This window comes from Urocitellus parryii, chromosome 14 (assembly GCF_045843805.1).
Source record: "Urocitellus parryii isolate mUroPar1 chromosome 14, mUroPar1.hap1, whole genome shotgun sequence".
Lineage (NCBI taxonomy): Eukaryota > Metazoa > Chordata > Mammalia > Rodentia > Sciuridae > Urocitellus > Urocitellus parryii.
Genome location: NC_135544.1, coordinates 62273999 through 62298611, shown reverse-complemented (window position 1 = coordinate 62298611; position 24613 = coordinate 62273999).

Genomic DNA, 24613 nt, shown 5'->3' with positions numbered 1-24613 from the left:
CCTCATTATCTAATCATTCAACCTCTGAATATTCCTGAATTAACACAAGAGCTTGGGGAGAGGCACTTCTTATCCAAGCCATAGCCCCACCTGAGTTAATAAAATGCAATGTTTACTGACTTGAAAAAAACCTGTATGCCTTGTTTTATATATTTCCATTTTCAGGTTGATGCTTTTAGTGTGAATATTTCCCAGCTAACTATGTTATTGATTAGTACTATTATTGCCAAGTATCCAAGTGTAAATGCACAGAGTAATGAGATAGAAAAAAATAAAGAAACATTTTTATTAAAAACTTTAACATACAGCTATCTTTCAGTTGTAAACTGAAAAAGACTTAAGTTTGTGATTATCCTTTTGCTAGAACCAACCAACCACTCGTGGATTGAACCAAGTGAGTGCGTGGCCTAATGGATGTGTGCTCTTCCTGCGCAACGACAAAAACTAACTCTAAATAGCCGTAAATGGTAGCCACTGACGACAGTTAGCTAATGTTGCTGAATGCTGTCAGAGTAAGAGGGGCAACTCTGCCTTTTCAGAACATGCTGGTGCTTGCTCATTGAACTTCTGAGGTGTCTTATCAGTTCACACATATCTTCCTCTCTGGATAGAAAGAGAAAATTAAATTGATCCACATAGGACTCCTCCAGATACAGTTGAAGGGTATGGGTCCCCTGAAGGTAAGGTTAGAAACCGGGTAATGAAAAGTCGGCCTGTCTCAGAGCCCTCCCCACCCACTCCAGGAGCCATCCAGCTCCCTTGGGCCCATTTGTTCAGCACCTGCCAAGGAAGACCGTCTGGAGCTCAGTAACTGGGAACAAATAAGGCAGATGCTACCATTGAACCAAGTGCAGCACAGATACGGCCTAGAGAAGAGAGCAGGAGGGTGGTGTCCGGGGGTCTGTGAGGGTCTCACCCAGCGCTGTCCTTGACTGGAGAGGCTCAGACATTCCGGACAGGGTGCCCTGATGCTGACTCTGAGTGGCTCAGCCCACAGAAGCTCGGCCACGTGCTGAGGAATCAAAAATGGCTGTTTGTCCAAGTGGCCACGAGGTGGAGCAGAGCAGGCCAGGGCTTGCTGTGGGAGATGAGGCTCAGAGGGGTCTGTGCCCTTGACTGGATTCCCAAGGAAGCATGGGTGTCTGTGTCATTTCACTGGTGCTGTGCACAGTACCTCAGTGCCTGGCCACGCTCTTCACCCTGAACTTGATCTCATCTATGGAAAGCCATCTGTGGTTGGTGCAGCCTTCCTTCAGACTGGCCACTGTCCCACCAGGAGCCACGCTCTCTGCCTTCCTCGGGGGTCTTTCCCGCAGCCATGCAGCCCAGGCACAACACCTCGCCTGGCCCCAGCCCCGGGAGCCTGTCCATTCCTAGCCTGGCAGAAGGTAGAGCTGCCGTATCCCCTCGCTTGATTTCTATTCCCTCCCCCACAACTTTTGTGTGTTCTCTGAATAAAACTCTGTTCTGAAAACTAATCATGAAATAAATTTAATTACCAAACATTAAAGATTTTCAAAAACTAATTTGTCCTACTCAGGATTCCAGAGCACTGTAGTCACCAGCACTTTGCCTAGTGACTTGTCTACACTGGAGGCTTCCCTGGGCACTTCATAGGAATCTGTTTTGTGTCTCTCCTCAGATCATAATTCAGTGCTCATCACCCAGGCAGCGTCTTCTCTACAAGTGGCTGGTTGTCCCAGCTGCTTATCAGGGAAGGTCACTACTAGTCCTGTTACAATCTGGAATTATATTTAGACATCCCATCTATTTTTGGCCTAGAGGTAGATTTCAATAAAATTAATCTTCCATATGAAACTTGGAATGTGCTCTGTGCTATCTATTATTACAGTCAGGCAGGCCAGACAGTGTGAATATGTTGATTAACGACCGTGGCGGAACCCAGGTCCCCGGCTTTGATACCTACTCCATGTAGCAGGAGCACATCATTCATCAGCAGTGACCACACCGTCTGCCGTATTTTATTTCTTAATTACTTTTCTGCTTTTGCAAACTTAGATTGTAAGTCAAGAGAAATTTGAAATTAGAACTTTCAGAGCATATGAAAACCACTTTGATTTGTGCACAGAATCCATCTGACCATTCTCTGAAGCAATAAAACACACTTTAAAACTTCAGAGTCTCCAGTTTATGTCTTGAGATTTTCTGTGCACTAAAAATATTAACACTTCCAATGTGAAAATGTTTTTCCTTATAATTAGGTCCCTAATTTTTCTATGCTTGGATACTGGAGTCAATTAATTTGAATAATAACCTTAACAAAAACCAGCATTAAACTCAAGGCATTGTATAGCAAGTCACGGTTATTAACCTCTGAACTAACTGCTATTGAAGTTCGTACATTCCTTCAAATGTTAATTTTGGCTAACTGTTTAAGCAAGTGCTGCCTTTGGGACTGAATCTAACTTTGAACGTGTAGAGTTCAGTTACTCTAATTAAAAATATTCGATTAACTCAGACCCAGTTGACTGTGAGTCCAGACAACATTAAATTTCTGATTAATAATTACTAAGTAAGTAAATATTAAATGGAGAATGATTGATTTTCCTCCTGGAAACCTGAAGTCAAATATAATTACTCTTTATGTTTTCTTTTCAACTAATTAGTCACTTAAGAAAATACAGAATTTGTAAAAGGAGATTCATTTTATAATTAAAAGAGGAACTCAGAGGCACCAGGAGAGATGCAGATTCTGCTTTCGGATTGTGCTTAAACTAGAAAGGCCTGTTTTCCTCTTAAAATGCATCTATGTTCTATTTCTAGAAGGTTAAAACACAAGCACTTGTGTACACATCAAAGAAATCCTTGCTAATGAAAGTAAAGCACGATAATGGATGTGAGGAAATCCTGCTTTCTGCATGCACTTCTGTTGCTTCGCAAATAACTGATCCTAGGAGAAGCTCGAAGGATGCTGAGTGGACGGGCCACTGTGATGGTGAAGCCGCTGGGTAACGAGAACACTTGATAACGAGCAGACGTGGCTGAATTTTGCAGCATGTTTATGTCTCTCAACTTTCGAATCACAGGACGCTTTCCCATGACTGAGAAATCCATGACTTCTCAGTAGTGTGCCTTGAATGGTGTATGAGCCAACTTTCTGCTGCTGAGATTCTGGGTCTTCTAAGGACCCTGAGCAGAGTGTCTCATGATTGATGTGTGACTTCTGTACTCCTGAGACATTATTACAGTTTTGGAAAATTAAGTCTGATTTAAAGGAATTTGCAGAAATACATAATCTTTCTGGATACTAAGTGCTTGAAGAAATAATGGGATCTTCTGCCACAGTCGGGCTACAGCAAAATAACCGGCGGGGGTGGGGGGTGACGAGCAACTTGTGTAGATTGATACAGCAGGAATGGGAGCCGTTTATTGTAGGACAGGAGGGGTATAGATACATTCCACTCAGCTTATCTTAATTAACATAAACTAGATACAGCAGTCAACCAATAAGGAATCTCCACACTTAATGGCTCACTGGCGTTACTTCACAAACCACTCCCTCTGGCAAAATGCCAGGCGCCATCCTGACTTGTTTACAGACCCTAACAATCTTCAAAGGGGATAGTGGAGTTGTGGCTTGAGAAAGATACCAGGATTTAACTTAATTTGGTGGGGGGCTGGATACCAGGGATTGAATTTAGGGGCACTTTACCATTGAGCCACATCCCAGCCCTATTTTGTACTTTATTTAGAGACAGGATTTCACTGAGTTGCTTAGCACCTCCCTCTTACTGAGGCTGGCTTTGAACTCACGATCCTCTTGCCTCAGCCTCCCGAGCTGCTGGTATTATAGGCATGAGCCAGTGGGCCAGCTTAACTTAAATTTTAATTGAATGATGTGAGGTTAAAAAGGCAGCTTTAAAATACTTGAAAAAACAGAATGGTGATTTGCTTTGCAAATCTTTCCTTCCTTAATTCATACATTTATCATTAAATATTTAGAAATTCTTCCCCCATTTGTGGCAACCAAAAAAGCCTCCAGGCTTGGTGGAAAGCCCATTGGTGTGTGTGTGTGTGTGTGTGCGTGTGTGTGTGTGTGTGTGTGAGAGAGAGAGAGAGAGAGAGAGAGAGAGAGAGAGAAAGAGAGAAAGAGAGAGAGAGCACGTTTGGAATCACAGCTTCAGGGGGCTGTGTGTTCACTCACACGGTTGAACTAGATTTCTGTGGCAATTACTTATAATGCATAAGTTTGCAATTAGCTTCAGCAACTCCTGTTGAACACTTATTGTATTACCTGAGCATTTGTTTTGATTAAACTTTAGGCCTCTAAATGTGAAGACATTTCTTTTGAACTGAAAGCGTATTAAATGAAAGAAGTTAAATTTCTGGTCTCTTGATATGTCGTGGCAAAGAATTAGTGCGGGCATCTTTTCTGTACTGCTTTTATTCCAGATGTAACATCTCCTATAAAGCAAAGCTACATTTTCCAAATTCTTTTTGGTAGATTATAGATCTCCAAAATATGAAAAGTGCATTATATAAGCGATTTGTCTTTTCAGTGACCCTGGGATCTCTCTTTTACTTCTAGGTACTTTTGCTAGATTAACTTAAATGGAGCTTGTAGAACAACTTTTGAATTCAAAAATTTAACATTAACTCACCATTTGATGATAGGATTAGTGTATTGTAATCATGTAGACTATCAAATATAATTTTAAAAGTGATGCTCAGGGGAATTTCTACTTAGCTTTCCAACTATGCCAGAAGGACTGTGCCTTGTGCATATGGGAGAAAAGGAGTAGAATCAATCTCTTACCGTGAATAACAGGAAGACTGCATGAAATTCAGGGAGCAGCTAATTCAGATGCTGGATGACATGCACAGGGAAGCTGTGAGCCCCGGAGCGGGGAAGAACATGAGGCGGTATGCAGCTCACACAAGCTTTCCCCCCCGCAGGCAGGTTCTGGTATGTCACAGGACCAAGGACTCCAAGGAGAAATCAGGAGCCTCATTGAGTGCGGCTGGGCTCCAGGGAATCTGGGGGATTTGATTCAGCACTCGTGTCTGGAGAAGAAAGCCTCTTGGAGGGGAGAACAGGCTCCAGAAGTCTGCACGGGTAGCTGGGTAGTTGCCTTGGGTTCAGATGAACATCTCATGGGAGGCAAAATAAGTTTACATCGTCAAAAAAACTGAAAATACACCAAAGAATGAAGATTTCATACACATGGGATATTGGCCAATTTTTAAATTTCTTTTGAAAAGAACTAACTATTTATAGAACAAGTGATAACTGTGTTTGTGGCCCCACTGCCACCCAGAAACAAGACTCTGCCAATGACAGCACGAAGCTTCTGGGTGCACCTGGTCATGCAAAAAGGGTGCGATGTCATTGGAGGGTGGGCTGTGGAGAGGTGAGAATGCATTCCAGAACCCCAGGCACCCCTGAAAGACTGAACAAAGATGCACACTTAGTAAACCAAGTAGAATGGAGACAGAACCATAAAATAATACTGAGTTCAAAGGAAGCGAATAAAACAGCAGAATGCAGTTCAGACAGCAGAGACTGAAACGGAAACAGGACCCATTTAAACACAGCCACATGGACAACACAAGCAAACAGCAGAGACACTCCTAGTATAAGGTAGGCTTGCACACTTGACAAAAGAAACCTCCCTGAATTTAAAATACAGGTACATGAATCATTACAGGGTGGCAGAAATGAAGACCTTGTAAGCAGTATGGGAGAACATTGGGTGCCTGTTTAACATCAGGCAGAATAGACTTCAGAGGTGGGAAGATATGCTCTTTGCAAATACGACCCCTGATGAAGAATCAGCCAGTTCCTAAGAAAGGCATAGCAACCAAACACATCCCAAAAGGAACAAGAATAATCATTCCAACTGAGATAAACCACACAAATAGGTGTGCACTGTGCAATTTCATTCACACAGTAACAGAAAATGCAGACCAATCCCTGGTGAAAGTAAAGGGATCATCACAGTTGACATAGGGTGGTTGTGAAAATATGGGGTAGGGGTGTTCCACTGAGCCAGGGAAATTTGAGGTGTGATGGAAACATTTGTCGTTTCAGTTGTGATGGTGGTTTTTCAAGGACATGCAGCTATCAAAATTCATAATGCCATGTAAGTGCATTAGTCAAGATTCTCTAGAGGAGCAGAGTCAACAGGATGGATAGATGGATGGATGGATAGATAGCTAGATAGATAGATAGATAGGTTATAAAAGATTATTTATCAGATTGGCTTATACAACCAGAAGCTGGATAGTCCACAATGGCCGTCCACAGCTGGAGAGCTGGAGGAACCAGTAGTTGCTAATTCTGAGAGCCGGAGGATCAGGGCAAGAGGGATCCACCATGTGCACAGAGCAGGACTGAAGACCTGGAGAGAGAAGGAGCTGGGGTCTGATGACCTCAGGTGAGTGCACCTAATCCAGATCCTACCCAGGAAGGATCAAGATCCCTCTGTTGCTGCTTCTTGTTCTCCCAACTCTGTACTCCCTCCAGGCCCCAACCTCATGGGAAATGCTGCCCACATTGAGAGTGGGTCTCTGCCTCAGCTTGCTGTCCCATATGCCCATCATTCCTAGAAACACCCTCAGCAGGACACCCAGAAGCCTCTTAATCCAATGCAGTTGAAATTCAGATTAACCATACCAAGTCCACCCCTTGTCCACCTGACAACAAATATGACTCCTTACATCAGGTCTCATCTCTGAATAAACAACAACAAGGTCATAATTCCACCCAACATGATGTAACTGTCCATACAAGCAAAAACATACTAGTTCCTTCTCCAGAATAGGAGGGAAAAATCATGTCTTTGAGTGCTTTTTCTTCTGACATTCTGCAACTCAAATACTTTAATGTAGATTTAACATCACTTTAAACACCAATGATATGTCAATCAGCATTGTACTGCATGATGAGTACCTAACAGGAGGGTAATAAACATGTCCCCTCGATGCATGTGTAAACATGTACAAACAAATTCTTAACAGAATAGAGAAGAAATATCAATAGAAACTACAGCCCCCTTTTCTGTAACTGGCCACGTGGCTGTAGCTGGTATTTGTAACCACCTTCTTCTACTACCCACTCAGTAGTCCCTCTGCCTTCCACAAGCATCTCAGCAGTCTTGACTCTTTACCTGGGGTGATCCACACCTGCATCCCTGCAGGATCTGAGACATTTGTCGTCCTGCCTGGACTCGGTTGCCATAGGTTTCCATTGATCTTAAAAACAGAACATGGTAACTACAAGGGACACCCTAAGGGACCTCCCACACTCCAGGACATCAACTGTGGAGTAACCGCCCGATCTCCCCTTGGTGATCCGCACCAATCACCCCACAGCTCCATATCTCCCATCTTAGCCTGTCAACTCAGGCACGAGGAGCCCAAAGTGGCTGGAGAAAGTCTCAACTTCCAGCTTAAAGAAATAATTGCTAAACCTCCTGGGGGAAGCATTTCTCCCTCTGGAACTAAGACTTCTAGTCCCCAGAGCATAAGGCTGCAGGGCCGGGAGCAAGCACTTCACCAGGGGGTCACTAGGGGCAATGTGAGGGGTGCCATTCCCCTTAACTTATAAGAAAGGCCCAGCCAAGACCGTCTCCTAGTCCCCTCTCCCCTGCAGAGAGGTGACCTACGTATTTATAAATAGACGTGTGTATGAATGGCTCTAGCATTTGATGTATGAAACCAAATTGGAATCAACCACAAGTCCCATCGGCAGGGGAGTGAATAAACCCTGTGTGCCAGGTTGATACAATGCAATGCTCTTCACCAATGAGAATGGATGAAAATGAATCCTTGGTGAATGTAGTGAATGGATATAAAGATATCATGCTGAGAACAAGGGACAGGCACAGAGGAGTCCATAAAATGTGAATATGTCAGTATGCAACCTGAACAAGACAGATCTCACCCGGACTCACCAGAGGAGACTGGTGTGGAGAGAGTCCTCCATCTAATGGAATTTTGTTTATGGACTCTTTTATACACAGACTAAGTCAACTTTAGCTATGATGTTGAGAAGGATTTTCTTTGATGGATTCCCCTGCCCACAAGCATCTAACCCTGAATGAAGATTTGACTTGGGGAATCTACTTCCACTATTTCCACTTCTTCCCACGACACTCTTGGTTTGCAGGCACCTTTTCCCCAACTGCAGAAATGCTGCACCCCCGCCCCTGAAATGCAATCTACAGTTTCCTGCGGGTCTCTAATCCAGAGCCTCCTCATACTCTTTGTGGTCACCAGGGACCCCAAGGCCAGTCTTTCACATCTTCTTGCAACTGGCTGAAGTAAAATTTGGATGTGAGGACAGCACTTTCATCTGACAGACAGCCACGGCTGTTGATGTGGCCTCAGACTGAGAGTGCTCTAAAAGGAACACCCTTGTGGGTCTCAGAAGATAAATCCACAAGCAGAGAAACAAAGGAGGTGTTTGTGCAAAGCCTAGAGTTCTGGTGACTGCAGTCAGGGTCAGGGGAGGTGACCCCATTCCCAGTCCTGTGCCAATTGCTCTGCTGCATACATTCACCTGCAGAAAGGAGACGCCTCCTCTTACAGATGGTGGACGCGTGCCTTGCTCAGGGTTACCAAGGTGGGGACTGGCAGAAGGCCATTCTCTAGCCTAATTTGACATCCGTGAACTTCTCCATGGCAGAAGCTTGGGCTCATTTATCTCTGTCCCCATTTCACCTAGTGTCTGATAAATGATGACTATTAGAAGAAACTGGGATAAATGAATAGTTTCTAAACAAAGGAATGGATGGTAGCAGGGCAGCTCAGACATCCCCATTCTTTCCTGGCAAGTCAAAGGGCTCCAAGGTTGGACAGGACAGCAGGCTCAGGTTAGGAGGAGCAGTGACAGTCTGTGGGAGGGAGGGAAGAGCGGCTGCAGAGGCCACAGCACCCCGCCAAATTAGAGTGCCACCTGGATCTCTATCACATTTCCTTAAAATCCCTGTCTCTCTGGGCCATTTAGTCATCAAGGCATAGTGGTCCCCGCAGCTCTTCCTCTCTTTCTTCCTCAGTCTGATAAGAATAGTGCAAACCCCAAAAGTGAGTGGGCTGGAGCCACCTGCAGCTGACTAGAGGAAAACCCGACTCATGAGCCAGGGATGCTCTTTCCCACTTCTTGGCATAATTGCCTCTGGAGAAATCCTGACTCTGGGCACCTCATCTGTGGTCACTCCAGTTGTGTCCTGAGTGGATATGGAAGAGGTTTACTGTTGCTAAGCTGGGAGCAGGGTCGGAGGCTGGAGGTGGGGTCCCCCAGAGATGGCCAACACCTAGGAATCCCTGCAAGCCAGATCCACTCCACAGAAACAGCCTCTACTCCACAAAGTTAAAGAAAGTTCACCTTTTGGGAAAAAAGTAAGTTTATATTATTGGTCACTTTACTGCTTTAGGAAGAAAATTCCTTATTGTGTCCATTGAAAACATTCACAGATCTCAAAATCTGAAGTCTCCTTGTGCTCCGTTGTGAAGTGTTATGAATTCCCTCGGTCCTGTCACCTTCTTTCCTACTGTCCCCAGCTGTTCTGATAGGGTTACACTAGTTACATGTTTTCCAAACCCTGAGATACACTCCTACCTTAGTGCTGATCATCTGCCCAGAAAGCCCTTCCCCAGGGCCTGTCCCCTGGTCACAGTGACTTGTCCTAAAGTGGGCTTCAGGGCCACTATACTTAGTTGGATTGCATTTGTGACATTTGTACTCCTAGTCAGGGGCCTTCCCTTCCTTCATTTTTATCAGCTTCCTTCATATTTATCCGTAACATTGACTCTGCATGGCGTAGTTATTTTCAGACAATAACGCATGCTGTGAAGCATGCCTTGTCAGCCTCACGGTGCAGCGTGGACAGACGAGGGTGCTTGCATTCCCTCAGGACATGAACGCCCAGTGACTAGGAGCTTTGTTTGGTTCCTGAAAAGATATTATGATATAAAACGTGTTTTTTCAAGTAGCATAGTGAATGCCTCACTTAATACACATTTTGAACATGGTTTTCCCTGTATTTCCCAAACTCTTCTCATTATTAATTCTCCAAGTTGGAGTTTCTCTTCACATAAGAAAAAGCAATGCTTATCATAAAACCAAGATTCATTGTGAAGTTTTTTTTTCTATATCATCATTGATTAAAATAGTTATGATGTTAATTACAATTTGGATTGTATCTAAACTCTAATGATCACCTAGAATAAATTCTACACTGGACTTAAAAGATCACTGTTTTCTTACTGATGTTTTTTAAATGTTAGTGTGCCCCAAGTGTCTCGACTTGTCACTCATCTATATATTTATAGAAACTTATCCTTTTTTTTTTTCTTTCATGTCTTTAACCTCTATACACCTAAATCTCCCTTGCTCACTCGCCTGAATTCTCTCATGGATTCCAGATTCCAGTACGAATGGCCTCCTCTTACAAAACGGCTCCTCTGGATCCACATTCAGGCATCATGGTTTCCGTGTCCCTTGCACATTGTCTATGTAGTCCTCAAGTCGAGCTCAGAAGGAGCCTTAACATGCTCAGTTCTTTCTGATTGGGTCCTCAGAATCCCAGTCTCAGTATACCCATTTTTCTTCTTCTGAGGTGTGGCCATAAATCCATCTCACCCTCACTGTCACTTCCACAGTGTTGATGGTGGACTTGGCTGCTGCAGGGCACCCCGCTTGACCCCCACTGACCAGCGTCCTCCTGGCCACTCCCGTGCCTTCCCACAGGTTGGCCATGGCACACAGATCTTTGAGACCCTGGTCCCATTCTCTAGCCTAATTTGACATCCGTGAACTTCTCCATGGCAGAAGCGTGGGCTCATTTATCTCTGTCCCCATTTCACCTAGTGTCTGATAAATGATGACTATCAGAAGAAAGTGGGATAAATGAATAGTACGTAAACAAAGGAATGGACGGTAGCAGGGCAGCTCGGACATCCCCGATTCCTTCCTGACAAGACGTTACTGGAAGCTTCCTGGGGAAGAAGCAGCAGCCATAGGCCAACAAGCGATAAGCTCCCCTGAGCCACCTTTTAGTAACAACTTACTGTATAAGTAGATTATCATAGGTGACTCTGCAACAATAGAGTCTGATAAAATTAGTACATTTGCTGTAATAGGAAAATGTTCTCAAGAGGTTATGAACCTAAGAAAGTGTATGAATTTAACAGTTCAGCCACATGGTAAATCCCTCTACTCATGGTCACCTTGGAATATAGATGTCTGAAATGCCCCTCGCTTAACCTCAGGGCTTTCATGCCCCAGAGGTGATGAAAGTAAAAGTTCCTTTCCTTGTTCTCTGTCTCAGCTCTCCTGAAATCCACTTGATTGGAGAATCAGGGGCGTGTAATATGTTCAACTTTCTGTGCCAACACAGATGTGAATTCCATCCCTTAGTCCATCAAATTCAGTGAGTGCTTAAGAGATTTGGAGGAATGATGGGATCTGGGGATTTAGGGCTGGGTCAGAAACAAGGGTCTGGTTAAACACTCAGCCTCCCAGAAAGATCTGAGCCTTGCTGAATCCTGCTGACACAAGGTGACCCTGGTCAAGGGTGGACAAGGGTGGGACAGGAACATCGTGTGCCACAGGGTCTTCAGAAGGTCACTGCTCTAACTGGACATTGAAGTTCCAAGAAGATGTAATGTTAAGAGACCAGTTCGTCTTATTGTAATCCACTCCTTTTAATATTTATTTACTGATAGAAGCTTTTCTGCAAATTTCAGAAACTCTTTATATCTTAAAGAGCGAGTGCTCTACAATAGCCAGGGGATGCCACTCCTTTAATGGCAAGATTGCACACTTCAAGTCACTCCCTAAGAATAATAAAACTTTATGGATATGTTGGTGGCAAGTAAGAATTGTGCTGTATCAAAAGTAACTTATTCCATCTCCAATCAAGCAGGGATATGCAGTTTTCCATAAATAAGGTCAGTATTTAAAAAAAAAAACCTAAAAAGATCAATATGTGACTATGTATTTTATCAGAACTGAGCAAAAATCCTACCCTGTTTCTTCTGAGTGGTTCTTTGATCAGCTTCTCCCTCTTAGATTTATTTTAGATTCTAATGGAGCTGGCGCTGGGCTAGCAGGGAGCCTGTGTCAGGGATGTGGCACGGAAAGGGCCAGGGATGTCTTTGGCACCGAAGCCGGACCCCTGATGTCTGTACCACCTTCTAAATATCATTAAAAGCAGAATGATAACCGGTGTTTCTTTTATGTTCTCAGTGTGTGCCTTCCATAGCTTATATTGTTTTTTCTGTTCATTTGGAAAAGAAGCAATTGTGTGAATATCATCTATCTACATTTTCAAAGGCAGGATACTCATGAGATACGTAGGTCACACTAACTTCTATATTGAATGCTGATTTCCAGAAGAATGTTTTCTTTTCAGTTGCTTAGAAATTTCTGAAAAATTACCCATTTTCAAGTTAGAAAATCTGTCTTGGTTTCAATATATTCATTTTTAAAAAGCAATTTAAGATGTTTATAACGTGTCTAATTCAATGCCAATAGAAAGTTTCAACTTTCAATCCTTGGAAGATATCATTCATATTTCATTATGTACTATGAAAATCATGTTTGATTGATTGATTAATTTTTCTTTTTTTATTTATATATGATAGCAGAATGCATTACAATTCTTATTACATATATAGAGCACAACTTTTCATATCTCTGGTTGTATACATAGTAGATTCACACCAATTCATGTCTTCATACATGGACTTTGGATAATAATGATCATCACATTCCACCATCATTAGTAACCCCACGCCCCCTCCCTTCCCCCCAAAAGCCTCTGCCCTATCTAGAGTTCATGTATTCCTCCCATGCTCCCTCTCCCTATCCCACTATGAATCAGTCTCCATATATCAAAGAAAACATTTGGCATTAGTTTTTTGAGATTGGCTAACTTAACATTATCTTCTCTAACTCCATCCATTTACCTGCAAATGCCATGATTTTATTCTCTTTTATTGCTGAGTAATATTCCATTGTGTATATATGCCACATTTTTTAATCCATTCATCTATTGAAGGGCATCTAGGTTGGTTCCACAGTTTTGCTATTGTAAATTATGCTGCTATAGACATTGATGTTACTGTGTCCCTGTAGTATGCTGTTTTTAAGTCCTTTGGGTATAGACCAAGGACAGGGATAGCTGGGTCAAATGGAGTTCCATTCCCAATTTTCCAAGGAATCTCCATACTGCTTTCCATATTGGCTGCACCAATTTGCAGACCTACCAACAGTGTATGAGGGTACCTTTTTCCCCACATCCTTGCCAACACTTATTGTTGTTTGTATGCATAATAGCTGCCATTCTAACTGGAGTGAGATGAAATCTTAGAGTAGTTTTGATTTGCATTTCTCTAATTGCTAGAGATGATGAGCATTTTTCACGTATTTGTTGATTGATTGTACATCATCTTCTGAGAAGTGTCTCTTCAGGTCCTTGGCCTATTTATTGATTGGGTTATTTGCTTTCTTGGTGTTTAGCTTTTTGAGTTCTTTATATACCCTAGAGATTAGTGCTCTATCTGATGTGTGAGGGGTAAAGATTTGCTCCCAGGATGTAGGCTCTCTCTATTCACCTGACAGATTGTTTCTTTTTCTGAGAAGAAACTTTTTTAGTTTGAGTCCATCCCATTTATTGATTCTTAATTTTAGTTCTTGTGCCACAGGAGTTGAATATTGTGTTTTATTCAGATATACTAATGCTCAATAGTATATACGACCTTTAAAAAGAGATATGACATCCTCATCTAATGATCTAATGTAGGCATATCCATTTTTTATGGACTCCCTATGTCTTTAAAAACATCTTTGAGATATGTTTCCCCTAACCTGTTGTGTAAGTTTGAACTAAACTGTAGTTCAGGATACCTAAATATGAGCATTTCATTCTTCCTATTTTTTTTGAATTTTACATAAAACATTATTTTAAAAGTTCTCCAGTCACGCTTATTACAATAACTGATAGTCTTGTAATGCTAACATGTTTTTCTCTATTTTGTATTGAATGAAAAACTAAATAGTTCTTTAAAAAAGAAAATTTGGAAACACAGAGATTAGAAAACACAACCCCAGGAGCCTCTCCCATTACGTATGGCACAGCCCTCCTTCCTGGTCGCTCTGCTGTTTGGAAACTCTGTGCAATCACCAGTGTGGAGCTGTGCTTTGAATGTGGTTGGCTGCCTCTGCAGCTCCTATTGGAGCTTGGTGCCCTCAGGGCAGTGCAGGGCTGGGGCTAGGAGGAGTCAGGTCACTAGGAGGGACGGGGTGAGTGACCCTGAGAGCAGCGTGGGGTGAGGGGAGGCTGCGCCTTGGTTTGTCTCTTTTCCAGGCCTGGCTTGCTCTTCGCTCTCCACCCTGAGCTGAAGCTGCAGGAAGCTCACCGGAAGCGCAGCTGATGCTGGTCCCCATCTCTGCTATGTGACAGAAAATGGAGTCAGACAGTATATAAGAGCCAGATAACCTAAAAAAGAGAGATGGCGCTGTTTTCAGCATTTTCTCTTAGGCGGAGGGTGTCATTCCTTGAGCTGCTTGCTGGCACCGCATGCCACTGGGTGGAGGAAGGCACCAGTGGGTCTCCACGTCTCCTTTGTCTTCACTCTCCCTTCTTCCTCTCCCCTTTCTCCTTTCTCTCTCACTCTCACCTCCCTGTCTTAGTCATTCCAATGATGAACAAAAGAGGCTTCGTAGCAGAAAGAAATTAGAACACTGAAATCCCACATAGCCTGGTGACCCTGGAGTAAAACGTGTTAAGGTGTGTGCCAGCCTTCCTTTCCAAGGTGCACCCACACTGTTCACGCAGACTCCTCTCCCCATCACCCCCGGAGGACACACTGCCCATGTGGAGTATATTCAGAGCAAATCTGAGGCCCAGGGTGAGAGAGGCGTGAGGGTTGAGACCTGGGGGGGCTTGTACGGCCACCCCTTGGTGGCCAGCTGCCTGCCTCCCTCCCCACAGCTGCCTTTCTCAGCTGCTCCAAATAGCAGAAAAATAGTGGATAAAATCGAAGTTTCCCCAAGAAAATAAACAGCTTTTAAGTCAAGGTAATATTTTACTTCAAGCATTAAAAGCTTAAAAAAAAGTCCTGGAATCTGTAGAGGGGATTTGCTGTGTCTTTGATCTTCCTCCATCTGAATGTTTCTATATAGATGATCTATAGATCATATGCATATTGCATATAAACATGTGTGTTTTCATTTAGTGGTAGGACTTTACTGGGTCAGTATCTCCATCTTTCAGAGGCCAGCGGTTTCTATTCAGAATGAAGTGGACCACAGTAACAGACAAACGCCTATTGGCAGGCTGAACAAGGCACTACAGCTTGCGGTGAAAACAAAAGGGTCCAAGCGCTGGGTTTCCACGTGCGAATTCACTGGGCTTGCAGGAAGGCTTTCTGTGGCATTTGTTTCTCGAAGCAGGCTGCTTCCCGTCTTGTTTGAAGTCTTGAAGTCACTGTTATGAGTGGTGCCACTTTGCAGGAGTGGCTGGCCTGGTGTGCTCAGAATGTCCAAGGAAGATGCTTTTATTCATTTATTTATTTTTTGGTACCTGGGATTGAACTCAGGGCCACATCCCTAGCCCTAAAGTGTTTGTATTTTATTTAGAGACAGGGTCTCACTGAGTTGCTTAGCATCTCACTTTTGCTGAGGCTGGCTTTGAACGCATGATCCTCCTGCCTCAGCCTCCCAAGCCACTGGGATTACAGGTGTGCACCACCACACCTGGCATATTCAATCCATTTTTTAAAATTGAAACTTTCTTTTCTAAAAGTCCTGCTAATTCTTGAAGCATTTTGCTTCTCTGACAGCCTTCGAAAAATCATCAGGAAGATTTTCAAGGGAAACATCACCTTTGAAATGTCAGTCTTTGAGTTTCAACATGGCTGCGCGGGTTCCTCTCCCGCCGTGCGGAGCACTCCCTCCACTTTATCACGGGCGATTCTGTTATCATCATGGACATCAAGGAACTGTTGGCAGAAACGCAGGTCCTACTGAGGCACTTAGGGCTTTTTGCCTGTGCATTAAGTGATTCCAGACCCCAGGGTTCCCCCGCTTTGTTGGGTAATTTACCTGTCTCCTCCTTCCAGCTGGTTGGCTACTGCTTGCTGTTATCTCAGCCTCCTGGCTGCTCATCTGCTTGGAGCTGGGAAATGAAGTCAGCAAGATATTTCCATTGCATAAAATAAGAATAAATAGGTATAAAGTGAGAGAATGTGGGTCTCACCATAAGTAGTATTCATGGAATATATTACATAGTGTGATATCAAGAAAGCCATGTGGTGCAATTATAGTGTAACTTTGGTGCTAAAACTTTAAATGTTTTTTTTTTTTTTTTCAGATTCCATAATGCAAACTGATAGTACCTTTGAGAAGAACTTTGACCCACTTTTGAAGTAGTCTGATGTTTATTTAAGAATTCAAAACTGCAAAAACATTTGGTTTGGGCATGGGTAAGTCACATATTAAAATATAAAATTATGAATGTGGAGAAACATAGCACCCACCTGACCATGGCCATCCCTAGGCAGGAAAAGGGGTATCTTCCCATTTATCTGTATGAATTTGTTCCATAAAAGCAAAACAAATAATAATAAAAATGAAATATAATAATAATACAAAGAAGCATCAGCAACAATAAATAATAATCATCTAAAAAATAAGGACTTCCCAATTCTGAAAGGTACTATATATTTTTTTTAGGAAGTTCTTACATTCATATTTTGTTCCTTAAGTGTTTGTTTTCCATCAAACATATACACATATGTATGTAGTTGTTAGAGGCAAATTCTTATAAGATCATATGATATTCATGTTATGTATATATTTGTACATATATATAAATTTGATATATATATCCATATACATATATTCATATCTATATCTCCTCCAGTCCTTCCCATTCCTAATTTCTTTTTTTAATATTTTTTTAGTTGTAGATGGACACAATACTTTTATTTTATTTGTTTTTATTTTTATGTGGTGCCAGGGATTGAACTCAGTGTCTCATGCATGCTAGGCCTGTGCTCTCCCACTGAGCCACAACCCTAGTGCCCCATTCCTAATTTCAAAGGCACTTCCTTTCAACTGGTAGTTGATACCACCATGCATGTATATTATCTCTATCTGTGTTCCTAGAACATGTTTAGATTGCATGTGTTGATTTTTCAGTTTTGCATGTCCATGGACTTCCTGCAGCAGAGGAGCTGAGGTCTGCTCCCCATGCCTTCTGAAAGAGCACGCCATTCATGTAAACAAGCTCACAGTTTGTTTCCATTTAATCCCATTCTTTTAATATTTATCATAAATTTTCTTTGAAAGCAGTTCAGGGTTTTTCTGCTTACTTACAACTGTACTGTGACATGCTGTGACTTTTTCCATTTATTTCACAGATTCTTTCCTTGAATCATGCATAAGTCTTCCCTTTCTCACAGGCATTTCTGTTTATCTTGAGCTTAACTACAGAAGTGGTCTTGCTGGACCATAGGCAGCTGATGCAATATCAGCCTGTGCTTCAGGGAGACTGTACTGTGTCACCTCCGTGGCCGTGGGTGAGATTGGTGAAGTCTCCACATGTTTGTCAACCCTGGGGGTTACCTGCTTTTGACTCTTGCCATACTCGCCATGCAAATCCAGGGCTGCCTCTCTGTGGTATCCAGATGTGCATTTCCTGATGGCTAGTTTGGCGTGCGTCTTTTCATGTGCTGATTGGCAACTTGCTCAGCTTTTAAAGTAATGTCTATTGAGAAATCTTGCTCATTTTTAAATGCTTATTTGTCTTTTTATTACCGAGGTACATGTTTTCTTTATATATTCTAGGTGCAAGTTCTTTTTATATTTATACAGTACACTGCAGATGTCTCCTCCTCTTCTGAAGGTGTCAGTCCCCTTCTTCCATGAGCACTTGAAAGCACGATGATGTTTAGTTCTGATGATGTTCAATGGATTCTTTTTTCCTTTTGCTGCTGGACCTGTTTGGTGTCCTACCCCAGAATCTGAAGAGTTTAATTTAAACATCCACAATGGTTTCTGTGAAATGACTCAAACAATTTAGTGTATATTAACTTTTAAAATTTATATACTATTCTTCAAAGTCTATCTTGTCAGGATTCACAATTCTCTGAGAAATAATAATACTTAATGGATATGTGGTGGTGTTTATGTGAAGAAATCCTTTGTAATAGAAGTCCCCAGGATTAACTATGAGAATTGCTTGGATGGGACGGGTAGATCTGGCACAGCCTAATTACCTTCAAAGCACATTTAACGTGGCAATTTTGTATTCGTGTATATGCTATTTAGGCAATATTTTTTCAATATACAGGAGTCACAAAATGTTTTTTATTTCCCATTTGGAGCACAACATTTGTTCTTTCAACATATGTCTTCTATGTTTTTAAAACACTTCATCATCTTCCTATGGTTAATAAATATTAAAAGCAGATAAATCTCTGCGCTTATATTCCATTTTCAAGGTATTTCTGCCTGCCTTTCATTTTCCTTGAGCTCAGCCACGTCCACCTGTCCTTATTTATTACCCATCAGGTGATCTTTATCTTGGTCTCTGGTGACGTTATTACTGAACTTGGCCTGAGAGCCATTATTCAATCATGTTGCAATAAATGAAGTTGAACATGCCTTTGAAGGACAGATGCTGCAATCAGAAGCCAGAAGATGAACGGTGGTGAGACTCAGGGTGTAGCTCTTACAGAACACAGGTAGGAAAAACCATGGTTTGGGGGTTTTCAAAGGAAGAGGAGAGAAGCCGAGCCACAGTGGAGATCTGGCCTTCCCACCCAGGCAGACTGTGACGTCAGCATCAAAGGTGGAAACACAGGAAGGTGCAGATGAGAGCTCAGCCCAGGCTGGAGGAACACAAGGCCAGGAGAGGGGGAGGGAGGAGAGTCCTGGGGTGGTCACCAGGGTGTTACCAGAAAGGAAGTCACACAAAGTTACCCATTTGCTCATAGTGTTTGTTTTCTCAGCACAGTGGTGCAATTCTGTTGTCCCTACAGACAGGAAAAAGACACAGCACAAGTAACAATGGATGCCAAGGAAAAACTGGATTGGTAACCCAGAGGAAAGACAAGAGTGTGCTGGGAAAATGGGTCTGAGGAAGGGACGAAATGTGCAGGGTCCTGAAAGAAGGCCTGGATTCGCACCCAGCATCAGAAGTCACACCTCATTAATGCCGATTTCACAGTATAGATAGGGCCTATGGCTGTGTGACATGTGGCCATTAGGAGAAGCCAGGTGAAGGTTTTTATAAATTAATGTACTTATCTATAAAATAGCATGACTTCAAGATTTAAATATGATATTGCCCAATACTTAGAATCCAGAATCTCCCAATGTAATTTGGTTGATTTGGACAAAAAAAGCTTTTGTAGACATTACTCTAGAATATAGGTATTTGTTTTCCACATTAGCTATGAGCATTGATTTCACTTATTTACCTATTTATTTGCAGTGCTGGGAATGGAACCCAAGACCTCACCCAGCAAGTGCTCTACCACTGAGCTACTTTCTCAGCATTGTCGATATACTTTTTAACCATTCTTTTCTTTTTGGAATTCAGTATCTTAGAGATTCTCATATGTACAGTTCAAAACATTCTCACATAAGATACTAGGCATTTTATTATTATTTCATGCTTACTATGAATTCTAGTTTCAAAAATATTTTTATTGAAGTACAAAAATACATTTTATGAAGTAGATATTTTATTCATGAAATCAATGTGCTTTCAGAATCCTTTTCTTACATTGCTAGATAGCAAATGAATTCATTAATGATTAATAAAATCACTCATTAATGATTAATAAAATTATTAATGATTAACAAAAGAAAAAAATCTCCTCCCCCCCAATCCAAAATGGAACAGAAACTCTACAGTAATTTTTCACAACAATTATAGAAATACTTGCTGTTTAAACTGCCCACCTCAGTCCCAGGTAATGACTGCTGCGTTTTCTGTCTTTCTATCTAGATTGGCACTTTCAGGGCATCTTCTGTATATGAGCATATGATATGTAGACCCTCATGCCTGGATTTTTGCGCTTAGCCTAAGGCCTTTGTGGTTCCTGGTGATGTGCACGCTTGGTGCTTTGTTCCTCTCTTTATGAAGAGTGGTCCACAGCACGACTGTTCCGGTTCATTGATCCCTTGAGTTCCTGTTGTTGGTGGTTGTGAATGGGGCCGCCATGTGTCTCTGTGCAGATAGACATTGTTCTCTTCCTGAGTAAGAACGTTCCACTAATCTTTCTTAATTTAGCAAATACCTGCATGTAGATTTTGCATTTTTTAGTTCCTTTCTTGTTTATTATTTTTGAATACTTGGCTTATATTTCCCGATCTAAATTTGGCCATCAACTTCAAAACCATTGGCATTTCAAGACCAGTATTAAGAAAATTTCTTTCCTGAATTAAATCACACACTAATATTTAAGATTTTCATGTCTTCCAATTGATTTTTAATGAGAATTTCTACTTTTAGTAAAAAAAAAAAATTCTGAGAAACAAGCAATATTGTCAGAAAGATTACAGTAAATAATCCCAGGTATAAAGTTTTAAAATAGTTTAATTATCTGTAAGTAGTTATAAATAGAGTTGTTTTCTAAAACACTAGAGATAGTTTGTCTGCTTTATTTTTAATGATATAGAAACAAAACCATCATCTTCTATTTATAAGTTATGACAAACTTGTATTCTTTAAAAATAAATAATCAGAGATAGAGTGTGTGCATATCAACTGAGTTGTAGGATTTCATACTGAAAAGTCCGTGGGGTAATCCCCTCCGTATTGCTTACAAGGTAAGCACCATATTTTCATGTATGTAATTTGTATTTGCCAAGTATGGTGGTTTCAAAACCTTAATCACAGAGTCTGCTTTCTCTTCAGAGTCAGATCTGCCATGCCACTTGGCTAGCAATGCTAATAATTGTGAAAACACCTATTGTGATGTATCAAAGCCTCAATAAATGGTTGTCCTGATAACCACTTAGCAAGTGGCTCCTCTTTCTTACTCTGTATCATTATTTTCCTGCTTGTCTGTCTCAGTGCCATCATGCCTGGGTTCTTCCCAGATCCAGGAACAACTTGCCCTCCACTGGTCCTGTTTTGTGAAGTTCTTCTGCTATTTTTAGATGTTCTGTATTTTAAATTCTTTTTCATCAAAGGTAGAAAGAAGACTAATTTCACTAATCACCCTCCATGTCTTTGGAATATCACAACAATGCTTCAAGTTATATACAGATGTTTTGCTCTGTTGGGCTGCCATAAACAATACCCCAGACAGGGCTGCTCATACATACACACAGTGAGCTTTACTTGTGTGGAGGCTGGAAGCCCACCAGGCAGGAGCCTGCAGATTTGCTGCAGGGAGGCCACTTCCTGGTTCCCAGGTGGTGTCCCCTAGCTGCTGAACTCACTCATGAGGACCTCATCGTGGTTCTTCAGCATCTCAGGAAGGCTCCACCTCCAAACACCATCTCCCTGGGGTCAGGTTTCAGCATATGGATTTGGAGGAACATAAGCATTCAGTCTGCAACAACATGCAAATAAGAAAATCCTGGTTCAAAAAAATGAAATTAAACACTGAAGGACACATAGGTATAGGAAGGGCAGAAGTGTACAGTTCTGTCTAACTCATGATTAGGCTATATTCATATAGTCACTTGTACTAAATTTTTTTAAAAAATGGCATTTTTGAAATTAGAACTCATATGGTTTATATATTTTATAAAAATAGAAGAAAACAAAATTTCATTTTATGTGAAAATATGACATTTATAGCTATATAAGATATTCACTTAAATACAGAAAAAAATAATCCCAGAATAGATTTCAATTATAATTATTTTACAGTCTGGATTTCAAGAAGTTAGATGTGTTCACAACAATTAGCCTAGAAAACATCACAGGCTACGGTTATTTTTCTTAAGTGTTACTTTCATTCAATGCTTATTTTATGTTAGGTCTGATAGGTGTGTATACATAGAAAGAAATTTCCAGTGTTGATGTGTTTTACACAGCAAGTAAGATCTCGTTTGGGAGAAACCTGGCCCCAGCATTATTTGTGTGACCTAAAGCATGGTATTTGATAAACTCCTGAGTTTCCTATTCTGCAAGGGTAGGGTGATCGTCTTTGTCTGATGGGTCTTAAAGAGAATCAGCTACAAGAAATGACTCCAAGTCTCCAGGTCTCCACTGCAGGAAGCCGAAAACTTCTCTTCTGCTTTCATTGTCTCCTCTGGCTTTTGACTTTTTTCCACTACAGAAGCAAAATTTCATCTGTTTTATGCACACACGTCTGTGTGTGTGTGTGTGTGTGTGTGTGTGTGTGTTGTTGCTGCTGCTGTTCTTCTTATTATTATTTTTGTTTATTCACAAGTCCCAGAGCATTCTAGCCATATTTTCTTTAATTTCCAAAGAAATTATTTCACCTCCCAAATATACCTAACTTAAATGATTATAGTAATACATTAATCTTCTCATTAGACTGAAAAATGACTTCAGATGTGTTAGAGAATGGGTGAGAGCTCCTTGGTTATTACAGACAGACAGTGGCCTAGAGGAGCAGACAGACACAGCATGTTAGTGACCAGGGTGACTACCATTACTGTCTTCCTCTTCACAGTCCCCCTGGTCCTGACCTTCCAACATATAACACATCAGAGTTCTGTGTTTGGCACCGCACCACCATCTGATCTGCCAACAACTCTGGAGTTGAGCAAGGGAGCTGTCATTGTCCTTATTTCAGGGATTGATGGCTGCAGAGCCCTTACTATCCCTTATAGCTACTGTATGGAGTATACATACATCACCCTGTAGGTAATGGAAATTTAGTATGCCCGGGTTTTAACTTCAAACCGAAGACTCGGTTTCAATCAAAAACAGTTTCTAGGGGTGAGATGGAGTTACAACCTCTAGATTTACAAACAAAACATGGACACAAAATATGAAATTGCTCTTTTCAACCACTAGATGTCAAATCATATGGGACAGCGGTCACCAAAAGACCAGAAAAGAAAAGATGAGCCCTACAGCTTCCTCAGTTGGCCTGTCTGTCTGCACCTGGAGTGCAGGGAGGGAGCAGGGCGAGTCTGGCACAGGCTCTGAGTTGGGCAGCTGTGGCTGAGGGTGCAGGAAGCGAAGGTGGGTAGAATTAACAAGGAGGGAATCACAAAGGGAGAGTGACAGAGGCACAAGTTCCAGACGTGACAGAAGGTCCCCTGGTGCACTCAGCAGAGCCTGGCCCAGGCTTCAGGTGTGGAAACTGCCCCAAGAAGCAGGAGCCCCACCAAATCACTGTCTCCCCTTCTTTTCAGCATAGTATTAGAAGACCAGAACAATAAGGCAAGAAAGAAAATAAAGTCATCCATGTAGGGAAGGGAGAAATGAATACCTCTGCTTATTACACTGCTTTATATGTTAATTATATATGTATATATAAATTCACTGCAAAATACTGTTAAGCTAAAACAGTAAAGTTTTAAGTTATGAAATCAACATGCAAAAATCAGTAGTGTTATTAGACACTAAAAACAACCTGCGATGAAATAAATTTTAAAAAATCCCATTTACAATTGCATAAGAAGTAAAATAAAATGAAATACTTAGGAGTGGATTTAACCAAGGAGGTGAAAAATCTCTACACTGAAAACTACAAGAATGAAATAAACTGAAGAAGAGATACATAAATGGAAATATATCCCATGTGCATGAATTGAAAAATTAAGATTGTTAGAATGTCCGTACAAATAAAGTAATCTGCAAATCCAGTGCAATTCTGGTTCAAAGTTTCAATGTTCTTTTACACAGAAATAGAAAAACAATCCTAAAATTTGTATGAACCCAGAAAAGACACTGAATGGACAAAATAAACTTGAGAAAAATAAATAAAACTTAGGGCATCTTACTCCATGATTCCAAAATATATTAATTATAGTATGAAACAATTATAACCAAAACAACACAGTACTGGCATAAAGACACAATCAATGGAAAGTCCTGAAAGAAATCCAAGTCATTATGGTCAATGGGGTGTTGACATGGGTGTCAGGAGTGCAGGGGGCGAAAGGGCAGAGGCAGGAGGCCTGGGGAACTGTGCACATAACTTGCTCCACAGGAAAAATAAACTCCAAATGGATAGAACACTTAAACCAAGACCCAAAACAGTGTTACTGTGGAGCAGAACAGAGGAGAAGCTCTGTGACATGGGACTTGGTGGTGATTTCTCAGACAGGACCTCCAAAGCACAGGCCAGAAAAGCAAAAATATGGGATGGCTTCAAAGTAAGAGCTTCTGCAGAGCAGAGGAGAAAACTCGGAAACTGAAGAGAGAGTATTGGCAAATCATAGCTCTGCTTTGTGACTAAAACCCAGAATATCTAAGAACTTAGACATTTTAAGAGCTGGAAGACAAATACCCCAATTAAACAATGGTAAAGGATGTGAACAGGCAGCGGATGTATAAAATACCCTCAGCTCTAGCCACCAGGCAAATGGAAGGTAAGACCACAGGGAGGTGGCACTGCCCCTGGGTGGAAATGCTATTATAAAACAGATGAAGGAAGCAAGTGCTGAGGAAGATGGGAGGAAAGGGAGCCC